The sequence below is a fragment of the Rhamphochromis sp. 'chilingali' genome (genome assembly GCF_963969265.1).
Source record: "Rhamphochromis sp. 'chilingali' genome assembly, chromosome: 1".
NCBI classification, from domain to species: Eukaryota; Metazoa; Chordata; class Actinopteri; order Cichliformes; family Cichlidae; genus Rhamphochromis; species Rhamphochromis sp. 'chilingali'.
This window is the reverse complement of record NC_137929.1, coordinates 12373494-12397574: the sequence shown is the minus strand read 5'-3', so window position 1 is coordinate 12397574 and position 24081 is coordinate 12373494. Positions and strand designations below refer to the sequence as shown.

Sequence of the window (24081 nt, the reverse complement as noted above, 5' to 3'; positions counted from 1 at the left end):
ATGTCATAGCTATCTACCAAACTGCTAACTGGGGGATTTCAGGCCATCTATGGATCATTTTTGCTAACTGTTTATTCAGCTTAGGCTCACAGGGCTGCAGCCTGTGCCCTAGCTGTCATAGGGCAAGAGGCGTGGTCCACCTGCACAGGTGAGCAGTCCATCACAGGGCCAACAGAGAGAGACAGAGAAGCACTCTCTCACATCCACACCTACAGCCAATTTAGAAGCACCAATGAACCTAAGCAGCATTTCATTGGACTGTGGGAGAACATCCAACCTCCACAGAAAGGCCAACAAGCTTCAACCTACAACCTTCTTGCTTTAAGGCACTAGTGCGAACCACTTTTCCCCATTTCAGCCCAAATCCTGCATCTTCCTGTTTCTGACTCCAGGCCAGCTCCACTAACACTTTCTCATCAGACACTGCCACCTAGTGGAGGAAGTCTTAGTTCCATTTGAAGCTTCAGATTACAGTTAGTTCCTTTACAAAGAGGTGGAGGTGGTGGGGCCACAGCACCATCATCACTGAGTGCCATAGGACACTTAACCTTTGTTTCCATATGCTGGGAACTTCCTGTTGTTCCAAGGAGGACTGGAAAATGTGTGAAGATCTCCCAGTCAGTTCCTCACAGCACACTTCAATCATTTCCCTCCCACAGCATCAGGACCAGGGCTTTTTCTCTCTTTGGTCCCACTAAGAGATTTCCACACAAACACCTCATCAGTGGGACTCTCAGAGCTACCAGCCCTTTGCTACAATCACAAAGCTCTTCATTGAAATCAATGATATCAAAGCTGGAATCAAATGAGTCCAAGTCTTCTGCTGATTCAGCATCACATTCATCTTTGCTCCTTGTCCTGCATCCCCACCATGGACTTCATTCCTTTCCAAGCCAGCCTTGAGTGTCCTTTATTCAGCTCATCCTCTGCTTTACTTTTACACCTGATTTTAGCTGCTTTATCTCTCTTTCAACAAGTTTCTGTGCCTCAATCTTTTTCTTCTCTCCCTCATAACAAGACAGCTTCTTCTGCCTGAGAACATGTTGGAGTGATTTACTAATCCAGGGCTGCTTATTGGGGAAAATACTTCCTGTTTCCAAAGTAATCCCCATTTTTCCCAGAAAGAAATGTAAGTAGAAATCGATGATCTAAGTGAGAACATGAGCCTTTAAAAAGTCCCAGTGGGTGCAGTCAAAGCAGTCCCTCAGTCCCAGTATAGAGTCTTTGGTCCAGACTGGAACAACTGTGTGCCCAGTTTGAGCTCTCTTCAGTCCTGTGACCTGACAGACCCAGAGGGGCCATCACATCACATTTAGAAGCTCCCCTAATGGAGCCACAACACATGTCCAACACTTAGTCTGTCTTGTTGGACCAACTGGAAGAAATGATTCAAGGACTTAGTCACAGAACAGAGATTCAAATCTCCAAAATCCAACTGGCTGCATCAGGACATATAGTCTGAAACTCTGCACAGTTTCCTGTTTGAAGCTGCTTCCTGTTGGCTTCAGCTGTTTGGAGTTTCCATTTTCTAAACTTCTACATTCTGAACCTTCTTCAGCTCTGAACAGATGATGAAACACTGAATGATTTCAAGCTCACACTTTGTCTAATAAACTTACATCTTTCATTCTTTATACAGATTGAGTTACTGTGGTTTGTCAAAGATCAGCTGTGATTATCTGGCAGCAGCACTGAAGTCCAACCCCTCCCATCTGAGAGAGCTGGACCTGTGGGGAAACAACCTGAAGGATCCAGATGTGAAGCAGCTGTCTGATCTTCAGCAGAGTCCAGACTACAGACTGGAGACTCTGAGGTCAGTAGAGTGATGGAGTGAGTGGGTGGTGCTGTCAGCAGTATTGTACTAAACACAGTCAGTATGAAACAAAGATCCAGTGTTTCCTGTAAAGCTGCAGCTTCTCAGTGAAGCTGTGAGAGGAGAATGGTGACAGGCTTCAGGATTGGACACAAACACTTCCTGTTTCTGACCTTTATGGTCACCATAGTAACGGCTGACACGCTCAGATCAAACACTGTCAACAGCCAATCAGCTCTCTGAACAAAGCCGCACGCAGACCAATGACTGCATTCATTTCCAAGTTTAAAGCAGTGAAGAACACAGTCTGTAGGTGAGGAAGAATTTAGTGAGAGCAGATGTTTGGATGGAATTCCTCCAGTTAACAGCTGGAACCGTCCATCTGGATTGTTGGGCTTGTTGTTGGGGTTCCTACAGAGCTCAGAGTGGACACACCAAGGTTCTTCTAATGAATGAAAGTCCAAACTCAAACTAGGAGGGAAAAACATTTTCATCAACTTCAATAAAAATCCAAAGATTAGAAAAAGTGAAGCAACAATGAGTCCTAGTACAGTCCCAGCACTGAAGTCCCTGCTGCTCTTTATACTGGATGTGCTGCATCACTGACTGACAGCTGATGAAGAGTCTCTGGAAACACTCGTTTATCTCCTCTGCTCTTCCTTCTTCTCTCTGCAGGTGGGGCTGATGATGGTAAACAGGACGGTGTGTGTGCTGAGAGAGGAGGAGCTGTGTCCTGATGATCCAGAGAGGTTGAAGCAGCAGCAGCTTGTGTGTAGAGACGCTCTGACTGGGCCATGTTACTGGGAGGTGGAGAGGAGAGCTTCATCCAGCAGTGACTGACAGAGGAATGAGAAGAAGTGCAGATGACTGTCAGTGCTGCAGAGTGAACTGCTCTGAGAACAGCTCCACTGTCAGACACAATGTAGAGTCCAGCATCATCCCTGTGTGTCCCTCTGGATCTGACAGAGGATCATCAGTGTATCTGGACTGCTCTGCTGCTGCTCTGTCCTTCTACAGTCTCTGCACAGTCTCTGTCTGACTCTGGCTTCAGACCCTCCTGGATCAAACTCACCTGGAAAGACTTTCAAACATCACTCAATAGATTTGAATACAGAATATATTTGATATATACTGTAGATGTACTGTAGAGTTGCAGTTTGTCACTTGTAAATACAGTCTGTGAGCAGCTATGAGCTGAAAGATCTTTCTAGAAACACGAAATGTTTTCACTCTTCTGTTGCTTTTTCATATATTTCCACAACATTAATATTGATCCCACCTGTCTCACCTGTTTCATGCTTTTATACATAATAACAGGACACGTGTGATCTGAGCGCTGCTGTGGTTGCTGTGCTGCACGTCTTCATTTAGATAACAGAGACATCTAGTGGTTCAGAGGGAGAACTGCAGGAGGTGGAGCTGTGTTTTAGCATGGAAAACTTTTTATCTTTTAGGCGCAGATACAAATATGACAAGTATCAGTGTGAGATACAAAAGGTCACATCAGTCAGCAGAGGGAACAGTGATCACACAGCAATGTAAGAATAGAAACATAACAGTGAATCTGGACATGTATACAGAGGGAAGCAAACAAACAGGATGTAACACTACATTAAAGCCACAAATGGGAAGAAAACAAACACAAAGGAAAATATATTTGATCTCAGGAATCCAAATCAGATGCTTCAGAGCAGGGGTCGGCAACCCTGGGCACGCGTGTCACAGCTGCCACGTGAAGGGTTAACTGATGGCACGACCATAGCTGGACTGGCCATCGGGCATACTGATGGTGATTTTTCATTTTTATGGGCTGATGATGTTTTTTTATTTTTTTGTAACGGTATAAACGATGGAAGGTGGCGGATTGTCCGGATGCTGGTCGATATGTAAAAATAAGTCAGTTGTTTGGTGGTGGCTATGGCGGAGCTTCCACAGAGGCAGCAGGTGGATGAGGGAAAGGGGAGCCGGGAGGAGCAGAGACCCGAGGCGGCCGCCGGTCCGAGTGTCAGGTGAACTGAACTTCAGGTAAGAAGTTATGACCTGCAGTCTGTCTGGGTCAGATATAAACCAAGTTTAGGTGGAGTTTATTTTCCTTGTGCTGACTTTTTACAGTCAGTTACAATAACTCGTACTGCTACTAGCTAGCATGACGGAGTTTCTATACAGCTGGGTGGTGCTATGATGTTACTGATAGTGAACTTTACAGTGGCTTGCAAAAGTATTCGGCCCCCTTGAACTTTCCCACATTTTGTCACATTACAGCACAAACATGAATCAGTTTTATTGGAATTCCACGTGAAAGACCAACACAAAGTGGAACGGAAATCATACATGATTCCAAACATTTTTTACAATAAATAACTGCAAAGTGGGGTGTGCGTAATTATTCTGTCATGGAAAAACACACTGCCATCAACTGTTTTGTTTTTGTCAAAATCACTGTAATATAATCACTGTACCTTTATATACATGTGACTTGTATTAATGCTGCTGCCCTCTTGTGGCTAAAGTGTAATTATGTTATTGTTATTAAGGAAAACATTTGAGAGTAACATGAAAAATGAGTCAGCACTTTGGCTTCAGCTGAAGAAATCCTCATTTTTATGTCATCAGTTATAGTTGCATGTATTCATTATCATAATTTAACCTTTAATATTGATGTTTTAAATAGATTTTGAGTAAATTAGCAATTTTATGGTATTTTATGGTTGTATTAAATTAATACATCACTAATGAATTAATTATTTCAGTAATTAATTTAAAAATGTACATAGTCAATTAAAGAAATATATTAATAATGAATTATCCATTAATTTCATTTAAAATGTTTCATTATTTGTTTATATACAATTCAAATTAGTTAATTACATATTTAATCAATTATTGGTTTGTTTTCTATTTTAATTATTTTACTGACACATTTAATGAATTATTTAATGATGTATTTATTTAATTCACGTTGCTACTCCTGGCCCTGCATCGCTGTTCATAAATACATTTTATTTGTCAGCTTCACCCATCAAAGTCAGGGGGCGGGGTTAATGCTGATCAAGTCAAAACCATTGCTTTGCTCTGGTGGGCGTTCTTTTAGTGGGCTTTTCTGTCACGGCCTGCGTGGCAGACTATGATGAGGGGAAGGACGACCCAAATGCTGGACTCTTTGATGAGGTCAGTGCGTTTATTTACAGTGATGCTAAATAATCCAAACAACAATAAATCCCCAGTGCGTTCCCGACTCTGACATGTCCTCTTGCCAGTGTTAGTGTTCTTTGTCTCCACTCCTCAGTGTCTGAGCACCCCGTGCTCGCTGCCCTCTCGTCTCCACACTCCTCCTGGGGAATAACAAAGAGGCAGCCGTCAGCAACACCACAATGCAGCAGACTAACCTTAACTAACTCGCCAAGAGACTAACGTGAAGTTACGCAATGATCCAGCATCAGAGACAGCTCCACCACACTCCTAAGTAGCTCCTCTGACGAGGCTTGATCAGCTGCAGGTGTGAGTAATTCTCCTCCGCAGGTGTGGCCAGGCTCCTGGCTGACACACACACACACCTAGATACACAAACATGGAAACAGGAGACAGCAGCACCAAAAACACACATGTCCATAACTTCTTACAGGCCCTGGGTCACCCAGACCCCGGTCCCATGACAATTCCTCAAAACTAAGTAGGCCTACACACCAGGGTTTGGACATGTGTGGACCCAAACTATACTTAAACTTTACCCTATTTTGTGTGTCACCAAATACACTTTAATATCTTCTAGACAAGAATGTAGTGGCACAATCTTTAACCTCCTAAGACCCAAACTCCTCCGTGGCATTCATTTTTAATTTCTCTTTGATATTTGGGCTGATTGGGACCTGATGAATGTAAAAACAAAGAATTACCACATTTTTTGTTTCTGAGAAAAATGAGAGCCACATATGAGGATATTTGTCTAAAATTTTGATAGCACAGTGACAGTGTAACATCCTTGTGAGTGGATATCAGGCCCTTGTAGAGCAAAATGTAGTATTTTGGTCTAAACAACCCAAATTGTGATGTCCACATATGTGGACGCCAGGTCCTAGGAGGTTAAATATCTGCTCACTTTGTCAAAATGAACCTGATCATCTCTGATGAATTCAGTGATGTCTGCCAGCTCACCTTGCAAGTGGTCGAGCTCATACCGCCGACAACGCGGCCACAACTTGTAAACCCCCTGCTGACTATCAGCTCTGGAGTTATTTATTTATGTTAGTTTCAACTGTTCCTGCAAAAAGTAAGCACGTGTTACTGATAAAAAGTCCAATAGAAGCAAAGTCTAAACTTTGAAAACAAAAAACAAAAACCTGTCTGATTAAGATCTGATGTTTGGGGGGTTTCAATAAGCAGTGTGACCCGTGTATATGCATCGAGGTGGTTTTGATTATCGATTTATCGATTAAAATCGATTCTGGCTTGGATAACGTGATATCGATTCATTAAAATCCTGAATCGATTTTTAATATAAATTTATTTTGGCCAAAACGCCAGAATCTCAGGTTAAACCTCCCAAAGTTTCAACAACCACCAAACAGCTAAAACAGTAAATGAGAGCAGGAACATGGATTCTGCACAAAGACGTAAACACAAAGCGCGGAGCCACCGACGCATCAGAATCAGTGAGATGTGACTTTCTCACCTGACGGCACGGACACGAGCTGAAAGCCGACAGCTCGCTGATTCTGATGTTTCCGTGCTTTGTGTTTACGCCCTTTTTGAGCTGATTCTGAAGCTGCAGGTTTGATGTCTCTCCAAACAATATTGAGTAAACCAGCAGCAAAAGAAGCTCCAAACTACGCTTCACATAAACATCGTCATGAATTCCCTCTGATTGTTTTGCTGCCACCAGGATAAAATCACACTTCATGCACAGCTCTCTCTCTCTCTCTCTCTCTCTCTGTACTTCTAGAACAGTTTCCTGTTTTCTGCATTATTCGCTTGCTTGTTACGCACAAGTCTACCGTTCTTACAGCCTGTCGGCCGCTGTTTTTTTTCTTTTACTTACTTCTGAAAACAAAGCCTTGTTTCTGCCGTTCAATACTGAACAAATTTAAACTTTTTAAAATGATGCAAAATTGCAAAACGCTCAGCTGTGTCTGTAATCAAACCTCTGTAACTTTGCTCTGCTTCACGTCAGCAGCATCAGGTCATGTTCATATGTTCATTAATGGTTTTCTTTTGTTTTTGATGTACTGCAGAATATTTGTATAAAATCCCAGGCCAGGAAAACCTTCATGTTTTTCTGTTTGATCCTCAGCTACTTTGACACAAAGGCCTCTGCTGTGATGCTCACAGCTTTGATAAAGTCTGGCAAGTGTCAGATTTATTTTTATAGATATAAAAATATAGAAATGTACTGATGCATGTAGTAACTGTTAGCTTTAACTGTACAAGGCTTGTTAGACATAATGAAACACATCGTGCAGATTTCTGGATGTTAGACTATAATTTTTATAATGATTATTAATCTTGAGTCTAAAAAGTCAGTCAAGTATATCCAGGATATCTTTCTGTTAACTGGATTCACTGACCCTAACACTGGGACCAGGATAAGCGGTCGCATGAAGCTGGTTATCAGCTGACAATCTTATGATTTAATCAATTTAATTAAGTTATTTAATTTTTCTAATTTTTCCTCTACATTTCCCCTGAAATGAAGGGATTGTGTTGAACATGCTTTAGTTCCTCACATTTTTCTGCATCTCTTTGTTCAACCCCCTGAATTAAAGCTGAAAGTCTGCACTTCAAACACATCTGAGTTGTTGCATTTAAAATAGATTTTAGTGTATGTACAGAACCAAAATCAGAAACTAAGTTCTCTCTGTCCAGATATTTATGGACCCAACTGTATAATCTATACAGCACGTAAAAAATGCTGTAAATAAAGAAGTCTGTGAAAATGTGGCACTTAAGGTCAATTTAAACTGAAGTGATATAATCTTCTCCCCACAGTTTGAGTTTGTATTGTCTCAGCTGCAGACAGACTATGATATTAATATTATTAGTTATTAATATTATTAGTTATAAAGGACACCTTCCTGCCTTTAGTCTTATTCATGATGATTATTAGTCGTCTTCTAATGTCCACAAGTCTGTATGATGTGTTTCATAGTTTCTAACAAGCCTTTTAAACTTAAGTTACTGCATTGCTGAAACACCAACATCTGCTTATTGAACAAAAAAACAACCAAAAGTCCACACATCTGATTTCATTTTTATTTTAATAGACTTCCAAAGATTATACCAGATAACTGGCCTCAGAATATAATTGAATAAACATTTTTGAAAACGATAACCTAATCCTGTCTTGACAGGCTGAGCTCTTCAGTATCCACCAACAGCATCGTCATGCTGAGTCAGACGTTTCTGCTCCTGCTGGAAATACTCTTCCTCTTTCCACATTGTACCAAATGTTTTTAAATGTTAGTTTCAATTTAAAATGAAAGATTAAAAAAGTGTAACACATATAAACATCAGATAATTAAGACAAGCGAATGGTTCAGTTCCACATGTGCTCCGCTGACACATTAAACTTCAGTAAAATGATGCAGTTATGAAACAACTTTAATCTAAAACAAACTGATTTGCTCAGGAGCAAAAACAGTGAAGTCAGTGACTGTAAGTGAGTGAGCTGTGCTGGTGACTGGATATCAGATTTCCAGTCATTAGAGCAGATAAGTGGCAGAACTATATTACTGATTTAATTTAAATGCAAATAGCCCAAATCCTGATTAAAGCATCAGGTTCACTTATAAAGTATTCTGTAGTTATCTTAGTGTCCATCGCCCTTCCCAACATGGGAATAAAGCAGCTGTGAGAGAATTAAACATGAATGAATCAATGGTACGGAAGTGGAGGAAGCAAGAAGAATGAGCTGAGTAAAGTTTGACTCATGCGACATTTTTGTTTCGCTTAATGCGCCTTATAATCCAGTGAGCCTCATGGTCTGTAAAATATGGTGCATTTGCAAATTATGTGCACAATATTGGAACTAAACTATTTTATATTGACAAACAGCGGCCCACATTAAACTGTGACTGTCACCAGGTAATGTGGGCGTGTTTGCTGAATAAGCAGCAGGTGTTAAACAGCTGACAGGTGAACAGGATGCATGCAGGTAAACTCGAGGGCCCTTCGAGCTGATCGGTGGTGTCGTGAGGAGAATTTCAGCTCATTATTCATGTTACAGAAACACAGAGGTACGAGACCAGGCAGAAGACTTTCTGATTATTTGTTTTTAGTTAAAATAATTCCATTGTTGTCTAGTGATGGTGTGGTAAAGCTCTGTGAATGTGTCCAATTTTTCCGGCTTTGTTGCTTCACCCAAAGGCAGATCACACAAAGTTTAACTGCTTATTATGAAGAACTGACATCTGCTGGTCATTTAATGTTCAGCAGCACTGCTGTGAGAATACCTGTAGGACACATACCAGTGGATATGTGAGCACATGCACAGCTGCAGGGCTAGAAGGGCCCAAATGAATTAAATAAATAGATTCTTAAATAATTAATTAAATGTGTTATTAATTGATTAATTACATTTATTTAAAAATCATTAAATTTTTAATTAATTTATTGTAAATGTTGGAAATGAAATTATTTGGCATTAAATCAATGATGTATATATTTAATAAGTATTTTGAACTTAGATTCCTGTCAACTCACAATCGACACAAACACAGTGAACACAAAGCTCCAACTGTCTGACAACAACAGGAAGGTGACACATGTGGAGGAGCTTCAGTCACATCCTGATCATCCAGACAGATTTGATGTTTGTGAACAGCTGCTGTGTAGAGATGGTCTGACTGGTCGCTGTTACTGGGAGGTCGAGTGGACGAGGAGGGCTCGGATATCAGTGAGTTACAGAGGAATCAAAAGGAAAGGAAGGAGTGATGAGTGTGTGTTTGGTGGAAATGATCAGTCCTGGAGTCTTTGCTGCTCTGATCATTATTCCTCTGTGTGGCACAATAACAGACAAACACCCATCTCCTCCTCCTCCTCCTCCTCCTCCTCCTCCTCTGTCTCTAACAGAGCAGCAGTGTATGTGGACTGTCCTGCTGGCACTCTGTCCTTCTACAGAGTCTCCTCTGACTCTCTGATCCACCTCCACACCTTCCACACCACATTCACTGAACCTCTTTATCCTGGATTTGGGTTGAGAAACACTTCTGATTTTGAGATTTCTCCTTTCAAACTTATGAAGAAGACTGTAGGAAGATTTTTCCTTGGCCCTGAGTCAGTGACTCTGTGTAGTTAGTCTTACCTGGTAGAGAAACAGTTCCGTCTGTTCATGTCTGTGTCTTTCACTCAGAAACACATGATGAGATTCATGGATTCAGTCAGTTGATGTTTTAAACTAAATGATTCACAAATTATTATTCAACACAAGTTTGGTGAGCAGCAGGGCTCATCCTGCTTTTTGTTTTTGTGCATTATAATGATGAAATAACTTTGTCATGTCTGTGGTGGCCTTTGGAGAATTAAACCATCCTGTAGAAACTAGATATAAATGTCATATTTTCCAACATTGATATTTTTCTGTGTTTCAGACGACAATGAAAAGATAAAGAACAGTCTGTAAATCACAAGTTATCAATTCAAATGATTATTAAAGCCACAAGAGAAGCTTCCTGTTATTTGTACCACTCACCTGGTCATGTGATCCAGCTGTGCAGCCAATCATAACTGCCATCACTTTCTACTTTGATGTTTCCATGGTGAATGGACTGATTCTTGTTTAACACGTTCATACTCTGATGGATGCATCGGAGAGGGTTAGTGTCTTGCTCAAGGATACTTTGTGTGCCAGCTGGAGCAGTCAGGGATTGAACCACCAACCTTCTGATCATTAGATGCCTTGCTCTGTCTCCTGAGCTACAGCCATCATCAAAGCTCTTTCTTAAATCCTCTCTGAGAGGAGCTCAAACACGAGGAAGAGACGAAAGTGAGGGAAGAGAGTGAACTCATTAGTAAAATGAAAAACAGCCAGCGTTGATGTTTAAGACAAGTGAGGTAACAGAAACACTATATATAGCAGCGGTCACCATGGCAACATCAATGTCGGTTGCTACGTATTGTACTGATCCTGATCTGTGAGCCTCATATCAGGATATGCTGTTGTTTGTATTTGTTTGCATTGTTACCATTTTTGTGTCTTTTTTAACAAACTACTTTTATCTTGCCATCGTTTGTCAGAGAGTCAAACTACATTTGGTTCATCTTTCTACAATAAAAACATTTCTTCATCTTAATTATTGTATGTGCAGAGTTGTAGTTACTCACAGTGACCACTGGAGGCGTGTGATCCTGATAGTTTCCCTGGAACCGTCCAGTTCATCCACATGAATGAAGCTGTTGGTGATTAACGCTCATCTGTACAACTTTAACAACAATATCAAACATTTAATCGCTCTGCAAACAGCTTGTCTGATGTATAAACTGTGTCTTAAAGGATCAAAGTAAATGTCACATTGAAAGCAGATTTCACTGTAATGTCCTCTGTTTGAAATATTCCAAATATAATCTGACTTGGTAATGATTTACTCATATATTGTCCACGCAGACTAAAGCAGTAGGAGATGAGATGAAAACAATTAGAAGAATCTTTACTCTTTAATGTCACAAATTCCTCTTTGTATGTAACATAACAACATACATGATACAGCTGCAGCAACTGAGGCGAGGAGAGAGGCAGCAACAAGAAAACTGGAAGAAGGAGACCAACAACACCACCTGTGGAAATCTTTCCCCAATCAAGCGTCATCATATCAGCATTTCATCAAAAGCACACATGCTCCGACCTGACAATGCAGAGCTGTGGCAAAATCATTGAAATAATTTATGAAACAAATGAGTGCATCAAAAATAAGAGTGGAGCTGCAATGAAAGAGAAGTGAACTTTCTTCAGTCAACACAAAGTTTTCCCTGACAGGTGACTTTAATTAAAATGACTTTATTACCACACACACATTCAGAGGCAGTCTACAGGAGCAGAGCTGCAGCTATTCAGCAAATGTCTCCCTGCAATCCTCACTGCAACACCTACATGTGAAAATGAAACCACCTCTACTGTTCACACATGAAACGTCGTGTGAAGAACCAGTTTTCCTCACATCTCTGTTTTAGTAACTCTGAAGTCTGAACTTTGGATTTTTGCATCCTGTTTGTACTGATAACTGTCAGTGGATGATTTTGATCCCAAAGAAATCTTTAACACACATGTAGTGATGGGACGTGTGCACTGAAACAATGGTTAGGAAACAGAAATCGCCTGAGAATCTGCTCATGTTTAAGATTTCTTCTTTACAAACATTTTCTATGGCTGTTCCCAGTATGACCAGTGACACAAAGCATGGGAAATGGGGATTAGTTCATTCAGACAAATACACTTTTTAAAATGTAAAAATAAAGAAATGAATCAATAAAATAAAAAGTCAAAGAAATAAAAAATAAGGGTCTGAGGCGTCTGTCTCACTGTATCCATGGCAACAATTTACTTTCTGTTCCTTCGTATCAGAACCACATCTTTGAAATCAAAACATTTAAGATTCAAATTCAATCACAGATGTGTTCAATTAGATATTAAATGAAGCAGTGCAATGTTTTTATCACTATCCAAGTTTGAACTCTAAGTAGAAGATTTAAAAAAGCAACACACACACACACACACTCACACACACTCACACACACACACACACACACACACACACACACACACACACACACACACACACACACACACACACACACACACACACACACACACACACACACACAGTATGCAGACATGATTTAGGTGATGATAATATAACGACTGCACAGACCCGTGGGATGATTCATGTCCTTTTTCTTACTCTATGCAATGATGAACTTCTTGCTTCAGGACCTTCTTGATGAATTTGTTTTCTAATCCACAGTTTTCTACCTGATCTGTGTGTTTGAAGTAAAATGTGTTGCTTCAAATGTAAAAGTTAAACAGACAGAAAGCATCAACGTGGACTTCAATCAGTGTTTTGTGTTCATACAGGTCAGCTGTTGCACACAGAGGTCCTGGATTTACACTGTGCCCTGGTTCCTGTGTTTCTGTATGTAGTTTAGTCTAAAGTGGATCCTCCTCATGTACAGACTGAATTATCTGTTCAACAATCAGCATTTCTGATTCATGGATTTCATTTGTTTTTGCTAGTTTTGACTGAGATTTCAACATATCTGTGGTGGCATCTGTTCAGTGTTGTGGAAGTTTTACAGCACTAATCTCACTTCACTCTGTAACATAACAGTGAACAATATTACTATTAGAAAGATTATTAGAGAAGCCACAATCAGATGATCCCCTATGAGGTGTCCTTGGTTATAGTGTGAAGTCATCTGAGGGGAGAGAGAAGAAAGAAACACTTCAGTGTTAATGAAAAAGTCATCAGTCTTCTTATGGGAAGAGACCTCCACCAGACCAAGACAGATAACCATCCAACACGTTCTCATCCCAAAACCTAACAGACCGATGCCATGTGACAAACCGATGCCATGTGACAAACCGATGCCATGTGACAAACCGATGCCATGTGACAAATCGATACCTTTCGGTCTCCCTCTCTCTCTTGTGCTCCTGCTCCTGCCAAAAGCAAAGCAAAGCATCCACCCTTTTCTTACCGGCGTCGTGAATTGTTTGTCAACATCTACTCATCCTAACGTTGGTCCAGTCTTTGTCTCAGTGTCAAGTCAGTCAACACTTTAGTCCACATGGTCAGTCCAGTCACAGTCCAGTCACACACATCATGCACACGCATTCACACTAGATCTTGCTGATAGTGGAGCCTCACGCACAAAGCATCAGATTCTCCACCCTCATCAATATGAGCTCATTTATTTGTTCTTTCTTTTGTTTTTAGAAAAAGAGTTCTTTATGATCTTGGACTGGATTGACTCGCTGCAATCCTTTTAGACAGGAACTCGCAGGTTCCCACAGGTGACCTTTTCCTCAGCCCATTGTAATCTGGAAAAGCTCACCTTATATTTGCTCTCACAACAATGTTTTACAGCGCTGTTAATTCAATCTTGCAGGCCTGCTTAGAACAAAGAAGGAGGAAAAGAGAGCTGATTATTAGCTCATCAGAGCACAAAACATCATCACCAAAGGGGGCGACACCTGACAGTTTTCTCTAAGTGCACTGTTACAGAAATAATGAGCCGCTCCTCGACATGTCCATGTTTAGTAAAACTCCCTCTATTGAAATACGAAAACAAGCCAAAGCTAACTGACAGAATGAACCCATCACTAAAACAACAACCCCAAAAATCTTCATCACAGAAAAGTTTTGCTTACTAATCCAACAATATGTTGTGGGAATTAGAACTTTCCGGGTCATAAAGCTTTTGCCCGACTCTTGGCTTAACTAATACTGACATAGTCTGAAATCAGACTTAAAGTCACTCCCTCTGTTCATTTAGGATAAATGTATCTATATCTGATTTAGGCTAAGTGCCTTTTGTTTAGATGAACTGCTGGACTTCCAGACCAGCAGGTTTAGGGAAGTCTTTATGGGGTCACACTCTGACCCCCCCACACACACACACACACACACACACACACACACACACACACACAGGCAACGTACTCTTTGTTTGTATGTAGACGTCATATGTTAATGAACGTCATATGTATATTCATGTAACCTCAATAAAAGAGCAGTGTTACGGGGGAGCGGACGAGAGCAACTGGGGTGAAGCGAAGGAACGGCGTTTGTCCGGTTCTCTCCCGTGCACGGGAAACATGAAGAACTTTGCCTACTCGTGTCTTGCTTTGCTATGTAATTAAATTGTCCTTAACGTTCCAACGAATAGGTTTATGCTACAAACCTATCACTGAGGTTAACTACACAACCCCTCGCCACCTCCTTATACACAGGAGTGAGTACAAAAGGGTTCGTACGGACGCATCAGCCGGCCGTCCTTCTGCTCGACACTGTTAGCTGAAAGATGATCGGATCATCCTCTGTCCTGTATTTAAGGCTGAGAGTCTTTGTCCAGTCTCTTTTCCACAGCTACTGTCCACAGCACTGATCCACCTGCAGCACAGCCCCACTCAGTTGTTTTATGATTTACATTGTGCACGTTTCCCTTCCACTGAGCTTACAAAACCTCTGACAGGAGAAGTCAGGCATGTGTTTCCCCCACCTCCCCTTTTAGGCAGTAATAAAATAGAAAACAAACAATCAAACAGGCTAAAGCTAGAGCACAAGCAAAGACAGCACCGGTGACTAAGTTCTCCCATACTGGACGTACGCTACCACGTGGGCTCAAACAGCAGCACATCAGCTCAGTTTACATACTGTTGACATCTTCATCAGAGGATCAGCAGGGAGCGCTGCTGAGCTGCAGTCGTCTCCACCAGAGTGACGGAGCAGGAATCACAAACAGCACAAACCCACCGTGTTGTTTCCACCCTGTTCAGGAGATCTGAGCCCCCATCCCTTTTTTTCATGTTGCAGCTCTGCACTGCAGGCCCTGAACGCCTCCCGGTTACCCTCAGTGTGCTTAGAGTTTAATTTACAACCGACGAGCTCACAGATCATCTGCAGGCAGGTGAACGAACCCTTAATGTGAGGATAATAGCAGAGCTGAGCTGAGGTCAGAAATAGTCAGGAACGGTGTCGACACAGTGAAGTCAGCTGTTTGGGAATTTGTCTGATTATCAGTTTGGGGGGGGCGGTGTTAAATAACAAAGGCGGTGTAGGATGGAGAGAGGAGGAGGGAGGGAGCAGTGATGATATGAAGTCAGAATACACATGTGGCAGACATAAGGGGGTCAGACAGGAGCAGCATCAGTCTCTGCTCTGTTTTGTTAATAACGTAGAAAAATAGTTTTGTACAATCAAGCTACATCGACGGACGCTTTACCTCACGTACCCTAAAATGAAAAAGTAGTGACAGTAAGACGGAGGCTGCACATGACACCATGACTGAGTTCACAGCTGTTGCTTTGATTCTAACGTTTAAGACTTTTGGCATCGACTCCGTTTTAATAAATGAGTGCTGGGAGGCGTCGTTTGACTTCAGGAGCTCCTGCAATGCTCCTGCGATGCTCCTACGATGCTCCTGCGCTGCTCTTACTCTGCGGGAGAAAACCAAAAACCAAAAGTAGCAAACATGGAGCGATATGACTCGTTTAGATTTTGGGAAACGTGCATCGACAGGTACAGTGTCCTTTTCCCCGCGTCTTTAAAAATAATTCATGCATAGATCCCCCACTGAGAAAACCCTTTTATATACTTTCTCCTTTGTACACATTTTATATAGAACTATATATAATATCATTTCTCTATATCTATATTTTCAGAAAAAATCTTTCCACACAATAAAAAACAACAATTAAACAAATGCTTCAAACAAAACAACAAAAAGAGAGAAGATGGAAGAAAGAAAATCACGACTGAGGCCAGTTTGGCACTTTGTCATGAGAACATGACAGAACTCTGTTAGTTGACGGTAAATAGCGAAACTCTATTTTTCTTTGGTTTTTCTTCTCCCTCGATGAGAAATGAAACACAGCAGTACTTACTTGGCACCTAAAAATGCTGGTAGAATGAAAGATATCAGTGTTTTCATAGTTATATGTTTAGTGTACGCCTCCCGCCTCCAAACTGCTCAGCAGATCGGGAATTTTTAGAGAAGAGCAGGAGGGAGGCGTGTCAAATGAGAGGAAGAGAGCAGTAATAAAACACGGATGTAGAAAAGAGAAGCATAATGTGCACATAACACACAGGAGATGGAAAAAGAGATGACGCCAACGTAAAAAAGAGAAAACAGCGAGGAGCGAGAGAGCATTCGTCCCTTTGACAAATGTTGGAGGTCATGAGCCTGGAAACAGCAGACCGTCTTTGAAAACAGTATCTTTGAAAGATCTGAGTCACCCACCCCAAACTGCTCATCTGCTGCTGGACACTTCAGTTGCACCTCCACATGCCACCAGTGGAGGGAGCTGCCAAGTTTCACAGCACATGACGCAGCAGGTGTAGTTGCTTTTGGAGAAAGAAGAGAATAAGAGGACAGAACGAAGGCCCAGCGCATCATCTGGTGCCGGGGTCACGGCCTGCGGGGGAGCGCGTAGTGGTGGGAAAGAGCACGTCGTGCAGGCTGTGAAGATGAGGGACTAATTCCAGCCAAAAGGCCACTTTGTTAGCTCTGTAGTTGTCTCTGACACGAGGTTTCAAACCGATGTGAAGGTACTGCTTGTCCTTCCAGTTGAACTTGGTCCAGATGACCTCCTCGAAGCGGTTGGGCTTGGTATGAATGAACTTGGTGTCCTGAGGGACGGGCAGGTTGGGGTCCCTGGTGGAGCATAAAGGTTAAACGTTTCAGTTCAAAGTTATATTCAGTCTCCATTATAAGTAACATGTGGCATCAATACACTGAATACAGACAGGAGGCCCATTCTCTGTGCAACCTTTAAACTATCTAAGACCAACCGGCTGCTCTGGGATCTGGATGCTTTTGGTGAACCAGTATGTTCAATTCTTCAAAGCCACACGGGAATTAAACTAGCAACCTAGATTCAAGTATTCAAGATGACTAGAAGGCTATCAGTGAACATACAGTAACGTGTACAGTTTACACTACTGTGACATGAGGCCTACCCAGTCTTTGCGAAGTTAGTCCAGTAAGTCATGACCACAGCGCTCAGCATCACATCGTTCTTGGAGAAGTTGCACGGGAGCAGGTCCGTGGCACCGATCATCGGTACGCCGAACACGTAAGGTATCTCGTCTCCGTGTGCGGCGTCAGCCCACTCGGGCCGCGTCTCGGTCTGGCAGTGGTGGTAGAACGTGTAAAAGTAAACTGGGGACTGAAACTCAGCATGGAGTTTGGCAGTGGCCACAGCCACAGCTGGTGCCACCCACTGGTGGTCCGTAAACAGGAAGTGAGTGAGAAATCTAGAGAGGAAAAAAAAGTCTTTCTGATAACAGAAGGAGTGACAGGCAGCAGAGAGGAAGCATGACTGCATTATCCAAACATGTCTGTACTGTGACTGTGGTCCGGCTGTGAGGGGTTCGCAGGCCGATCTGTCAGAAACACCGACACTGAGATTGGGAGCCCACTACCTGGGGGATGATAGCATTACTGCCCACAGAGCCTCAAAGGTTAAGGCGCAGACACGCCGTGATGTGGATGAGTGGCTCTCTTTAGCACGCTTGTCTTGTTTGATGCACTTCACTGGGCTCACATGTTACTGATTCCATTCTTTACTCGCATGTTTTAAACGCTTAAAGCACTTTCACAGCTTTTTATATTCTTTTGAAAATTCATGTGAACTCAAGCTGTCAGAATTGTAATGTAAGCTTTGATAATTGTCCACATTTGTCATTTTGACGATTATCCGTTTATTTTAATGAATACAGCAAACAGAAAAAAACGAACAAATCAACAAACGCGGCTCCTAATGAGACAAAACCTGATGATGCTGCAAAATGCAGTTAAGTGAGAGGAGGCTGTAAAATGGAATAACTGAAAAAGTGGCAGTGTACAGAGGTGGCGTCCTCACCCTCTGGGTAGCCGTAGAGGTTGTCAACAAAGTTGGAGATGGTGTAGTCGAACGCCGCAGCTGAGATGCCGTCGTTGTCCTCACTGTCGTCCACAAACTTCAGCCCCTCTCCCTGGTTCACTCCTATCAAGATGTCATAGTTTAGGAGCTCCCCCTGGTGGAGCAAATAAGGAAGAACATGCTGAGTGCTGGAACAGAGCCTGTGTGCATCACAAGTCTACAACAGGAAGTGCAGCTGAAGCACAGCTTTGTGAATTGGCAGCATTTCATTTCCCAGTAAACAAAATAAAGATTAGCTGTTGCCATGAAATTCCTACTATAAACTGTAAATACTGCAATATATGCAGGGTTCATACACATTTTTAGGGTCAAATTCAAGCACTTTTTAAGCACATTCAAGGTCAATTTTCAAGCTTTTCCAGCACATTACCAAAAAAGAAGCATGTTTCACTTTGCATCACCTCAGTAAGACCTTGTAAAAATTTAAACAAATCATCTGAGGTCGATTTAAATGTCTTTTGTTCCCCTTTTGTTAAAAGAGCAGCACACAAAAATACAGAAAAAGGAAACGGTTGCCTTACATGCATATAGTGTACAAACTCAAAAAACACATTCCTCTTAAAAATTAAGATGTGCAAATGTGAACAAATCAACTTGTTAGAGATCTTCATCTCCACTGTAAATAAACAACAAGCCAGAGAACAAGAAAACTGCACCAAACACCACAAACACCAACAAATTAATGTCTTCTCATCAGACATTGAAGCTTCTTTCCTGTGTGACATAAAAAATAAGAGACAGATGTTTGTTTGTTTTTTTAACTAGTTAAGCACCCACGTTCAGTCATCCACCCATTCACGCACACATTCACACACTGGTGATGTAGCTACAGCCACCCTGGGGCGCCACCAGGCCCTCTGACCACCACCAGCAGGCAACGGGTGAAGTGTCTTGCCGGGTGAAGTGTCTTGCCCAAGGACACAACGACCGAGACTGTCCAAGCCGGGGCTCGATTACAAGGCGAACTCCTAACTCTTGAGCCACGATCGCCCAGTTGGGACATGGGGACATTTCAATTTCCAGCAGGAAGCTCCCCCTTTTTGTTAAACCCTTTAGATCAGGGGTCGGCAACCTGCGGCTCTTTAGTCCTTATAGTGCGGCTCCGCGTGGTTTGGGGAAATAAATTAGCTGAAGTGTATTTTATTTATGTTAGTTCTTTTTTTAAACTTGTAGTTCTAAATTGGAAGATTATTGTGATTTTGCAATATACAAATAAAATTATATTTTCTTATTTTTTCATCGCTCAAAATAAGCGTCACACTCGCGGAAGCCGGTGTACCCGGCGAAACGCCGTGCATTTATCGAGCCTTTCAACCCCAGATAGGCCAATTATGGCTCTTTGGCTCTTTGGGTCTTAAAGGTTGCTGACCCCTGCTTTAGATGAACAGAGTTTTTTAATTAAATACATAATCTTTAATAAATGTTCTCTTTTATAAAAAGTAGGATAATTAAAAAAACTTTTATTATACCTCTATTGCGTTTAAAAAAAACTCGTGTTTTCTGTCGTCTGTTATATAATATTAGTGATGTTTGTGACAATTAATTTCTTAATCGGCTGGACTAACCAATAGTCCACAACCAGGAAACACTGAAATTTTACGTTAAGTTTGAAAACAGTTTAAAAAAAAATACCCCATTCCAAAATGTCTTGTGACAATCTCATTGGCTTAGGGAGTGATGATGTCATAGATCTTAAGAATCTTAAGTCCTTTGATGTTTTTCCTTAAGTAGGGGTGAGAAACAGCAAGTTTTAGTTCGTTTCAGCAGCATCTGTGTTTGCAGCCTACAAAACGTTCACCACAAGCTCTTCAAAGTCATCGTATAGAAACTCCAACATGTTTCCAAGAAAAAAACAACCAATTCAAAAAGATTACGCCGCCTCTCCTTCCTGGCGTGGCCGGCCAATTTCCCCAAATGGCTCCTCATCCTTCCAAAGGGCGTTAGAGGAGAGTAGGAAGGAAAACTACCTTCTCCAGAAAAAAATGCAACAAATTGAAGAAGAGAAACTTCAACTGGAGGACAAATGTAGACGAATGGAAGCCCAAAATAAAGAGCTGGAAGAAAGACAACAGCGCCAGCCGGACATAAAAATTATTAATGAGGGCTGGGGAATCAAGTTTGCTCAGACCCGAGAGCAGATTGTGCACCTCATTAAAGAAAACAGGCAAAAGAGTGCAGAACTCAAAGAAATGACCAACCAGCTCCAAGACAAGAAAACGATGACTGATAAGATACAACGGGATCTCCAATACATGGACCGAAAAAATCGGCTCCTCCAAGGACAGCTCCATGAAGCTGTGGAAGAAAAGAAAGAATTCCTCCAACAGAAGGAAGAGCAGGACAAAAAGCAACGAGACATGCAGCACGAACTGAAGAGCATGCAGGAAAAATACCGCATGCTGAAAGAAAGCCTGGATGAAACACTGCGCCAAAATAAAGACCTTCTTCAACAGAAAGAGCAACAGCAGGAAAGACTGAAAGAAGGAAAACGTATCGTCCAGGACTTTGAGTCTAAAAATCTAAAACTGCAAGAGTTTTGTAATCAGCTGGAGGACAAAGCAACTAAAGTGGAAGAAGAAAAGGACAAACTGGAGAAACGCTGCTCACAGATGCAGAGAAGGATCGATCAGATAGCGAGAAACAACTCCGAGCTCGTTAAGGGGATTTTGGTGGAATTCAATAACTTGAAGCGTGAAAACACTCAAATGCAGGCGCAAAAACAACAAGAAGACAAAATACATGAAGACCTGCAGCTCACGCTCCAAGAAATCCAGAAAAGAAACGAGCAGTTAGAAGACAAGCACAAAGAGGTCCAACAGAGAAATGCAGACATGCACAAGGACAAGCTGATACAGGAGGCAACATCCAAACAACTCAAAGACAAGCTTGAAGAACAACAAGCAACATTGGAAGAGGTGGAACAAAGATGTGAGAAACTTGAAGAACAAAACGCAGAAACCATCGATGAGCTGAGAAATCTCATCCTGGAGAAAAAAGCGCTCGTGGAAAAGTGCATGAAAAAAAAGAGAAAATGGTTCCACTTGTTCCGGAGGAGAGACGCTACTGCTTCCTCACCTGATGTAGCCTCGTCTTGCTCCACCTCTGTTAACCCCCCCAACCAGTCCCGGCCGTTGACTGTCCCCTCCTGAGCCTGGTTCTGCCGGAGGTTCCTGCCCGTTTAAAGGCAGTTTTTCCTCCCCACTGTCGCCAACTGCTTGCTCAGAGGGGATTGTTGGGCTTTTCTCTCCTCTGCCTTGTTTCTTCATTTACTTGTTTAACTTTTTTCAACTTATCTAAATAATAAACCAATTAAATTTATCCTTTGAGTATTTTTCATCTCATCTTTACAGAATCTTTCCAAAACATTTTCAAACATTCAGATCTGTCTTTTATTTTCTTCTTGAAGCCTCATAAATGGTGAACTAAAAACCCGGAACATGGTTTGAAACATAGTTTCAGCTGAAACTGGCATAACATGCTGTGTGTGTGTGTGTGTGTGTGTGTGTGTGTGTGTGTGTGTGTGTGTGTGTGTGTGTGTGTGTGTGTGTGTGTGTGTGTGTGTGTGTCAGGATATCACTAGTTAGGTCATCATGTTTAGACTCATTCACTCCAAAATTATTTAGGCCAAATCTTTAAAACAGTGTCATTTCATACACATTTTCAATTCACTTCAATCGCACAAATGCAGAAATAATTATTTGCAGTATCTTATTTATTATGAGAATGTCATGCCTGATCATTTGTACCTACACCACCAAAAATGGGGGCAAAAGGGAGGAGATCATGTTTAATCGGTTATAAGAAAAGGTCAGAAATATAAGTGCCGACATGAGCAGTGTCCACAGAAACCTCTGACTCTCAGCTCAAAGCTCATATAAACCATTTCTACAACCAGCAAACAAACAAAGACACCGAACAGTTAAAAGAGCAGTGACGTCACCACGAATCTGTGGTCAGGTAATATCCATGTTTTGACTGATGATTTTCTGGAGTTAAATGTGAACCGAAGCATATTTTGGGTGTTATATGCTATTAAATACTTTTTAATTTATTTAAAAGTATTTAATAGCATATAACACCCAAAACATGCTGGGTGTGGAAAGAAAAAAATCAGAATTTCCTCTGTTTGAGTCACAGTAACTTTGACATAGTAACATTTGCAGTAAGTCCTAAATGTTCACCTTTAAAATCCCTCCCTCTGTTCATTTTGCCCACATCATGTTTCAGTGGTTGGCCTCAGGTTCTTCAGCTTCCTGACAGTCTGAAGTCAGCTGACAGAGTTTCACCTGCTAAATACACAGAAAATCTTGTTAAAGCCGCACAGTTTGCCCAACAGTAATATTCCCATTAAGCCCTTTCTAAACACTTTATAACAATGTGTCATCACTAAATTATAAACTTCTTCTCCAGATCTGCACGACTGCACTTAGTCACAGACTTTATTTAATTGTCCTGCGGCTGCTATCATATATTTTACCAAACAGTTCTTCTCACACAGTCACAGATATATTTCTCTCAATGCAAACTTCACTCATGTCTCAGACAGGAAACTTGAGTTTTTCTTTTTTTTTCTGTCCCCACTCATTCAACTAATTTGCATATTGAGTCACATCTCGAGAAGTTGCCCTGACAACAGAAATGCATATTCAAAACATTGCTGCATAATTCAATTATTATTATTTTATTTTTATTTCTACAGTCGTCACTTCTTTTGCTCAATCAGCTGGAAACCACTTCTAATTCACTATTTTAAACCTGCTTTAAGCTTCTAATCCCTGGTTGGTCCTCCCAGTCACTTTTTCCTTGTCACAAAAGTCGCTCTATTGTCCTGCAACTTCCTGAGTTATTCCTCAGCTTCAGCCTTTAAGTGTGTTAAATCTACACCATTCAGCATTTATGTCATGTATTCACATTCATGAGTGTAAGCATGTCTTCATTGCGTGTATGTTGTGTGTTCATATTAATATTGAGTGTAAGCTGGTCTTCGTTGCCTCGATGTGTTTTTATAATCAGATTTAATTCCTGCATCTTTGCGCTGAACTGTGGATTCAAACTGTCTCACTTCTGATTCTCTCCAAAAACAATTTCACATGTGACAATTTCTACATGTGTGTTTTCTATTTTTCTATTCATTTATGTATTATTAGTTCATTTATTTCTTTATCTCTCTCTCTCTCTTACTTTTTTTATTTACCTTTCTGTTGCGATGCTCTGGATGTTTCTAAACCCCACAAATGCAGTCTCACTGTTCAACCCAATTTTCCTATGCTGGCATCCTGGCAGCTGCACGCTTGACTTTTCTCAGTTCATGGGCAGTTATTTTGCGCCTTGGTTTTTCCACACGCTTCTTGCGACCCTGTTGACTATTTTGAATGAAACGCTTGATTGTTCGATGATCACGCTTCAGAAGCTTTGCAATTTTGAGACTGCTGCATCCCTCTGCAAGATATCTCACTATTTTTGACTTTTCTGAGCCTGTCAAGTCCTTCTTTTGACCCATTTTGCCAAAGGAAAGGACGTTGCCTAATAATTATGCACACCTGATATAGGGTGTTGATGTCATTAGACCACACCCCTTCTCATTACAGAGATGCACATCACCTAATATGCTTAATTGGTAGTAGGCTTTCGAGCCTAT

General features: G+C 41.4%; 1 protein-coding gene across 1 annotated transcript in view; it reads left to right on the top strand.

Annotated features, from left to right (window-relative positions):
• Positions 1–24081, top strand: part of LOC308407468 (NACHT, LRR and PYD domains-containing protein 12-like) — a gene marked incomplete at its 5' end in the record, with an annotated part of 115605 nt that overhangs the window by 65965 nt on the left and 25559 nt on the right. The gene's annotated exons all lie outside the window — the stretch shown is intronic.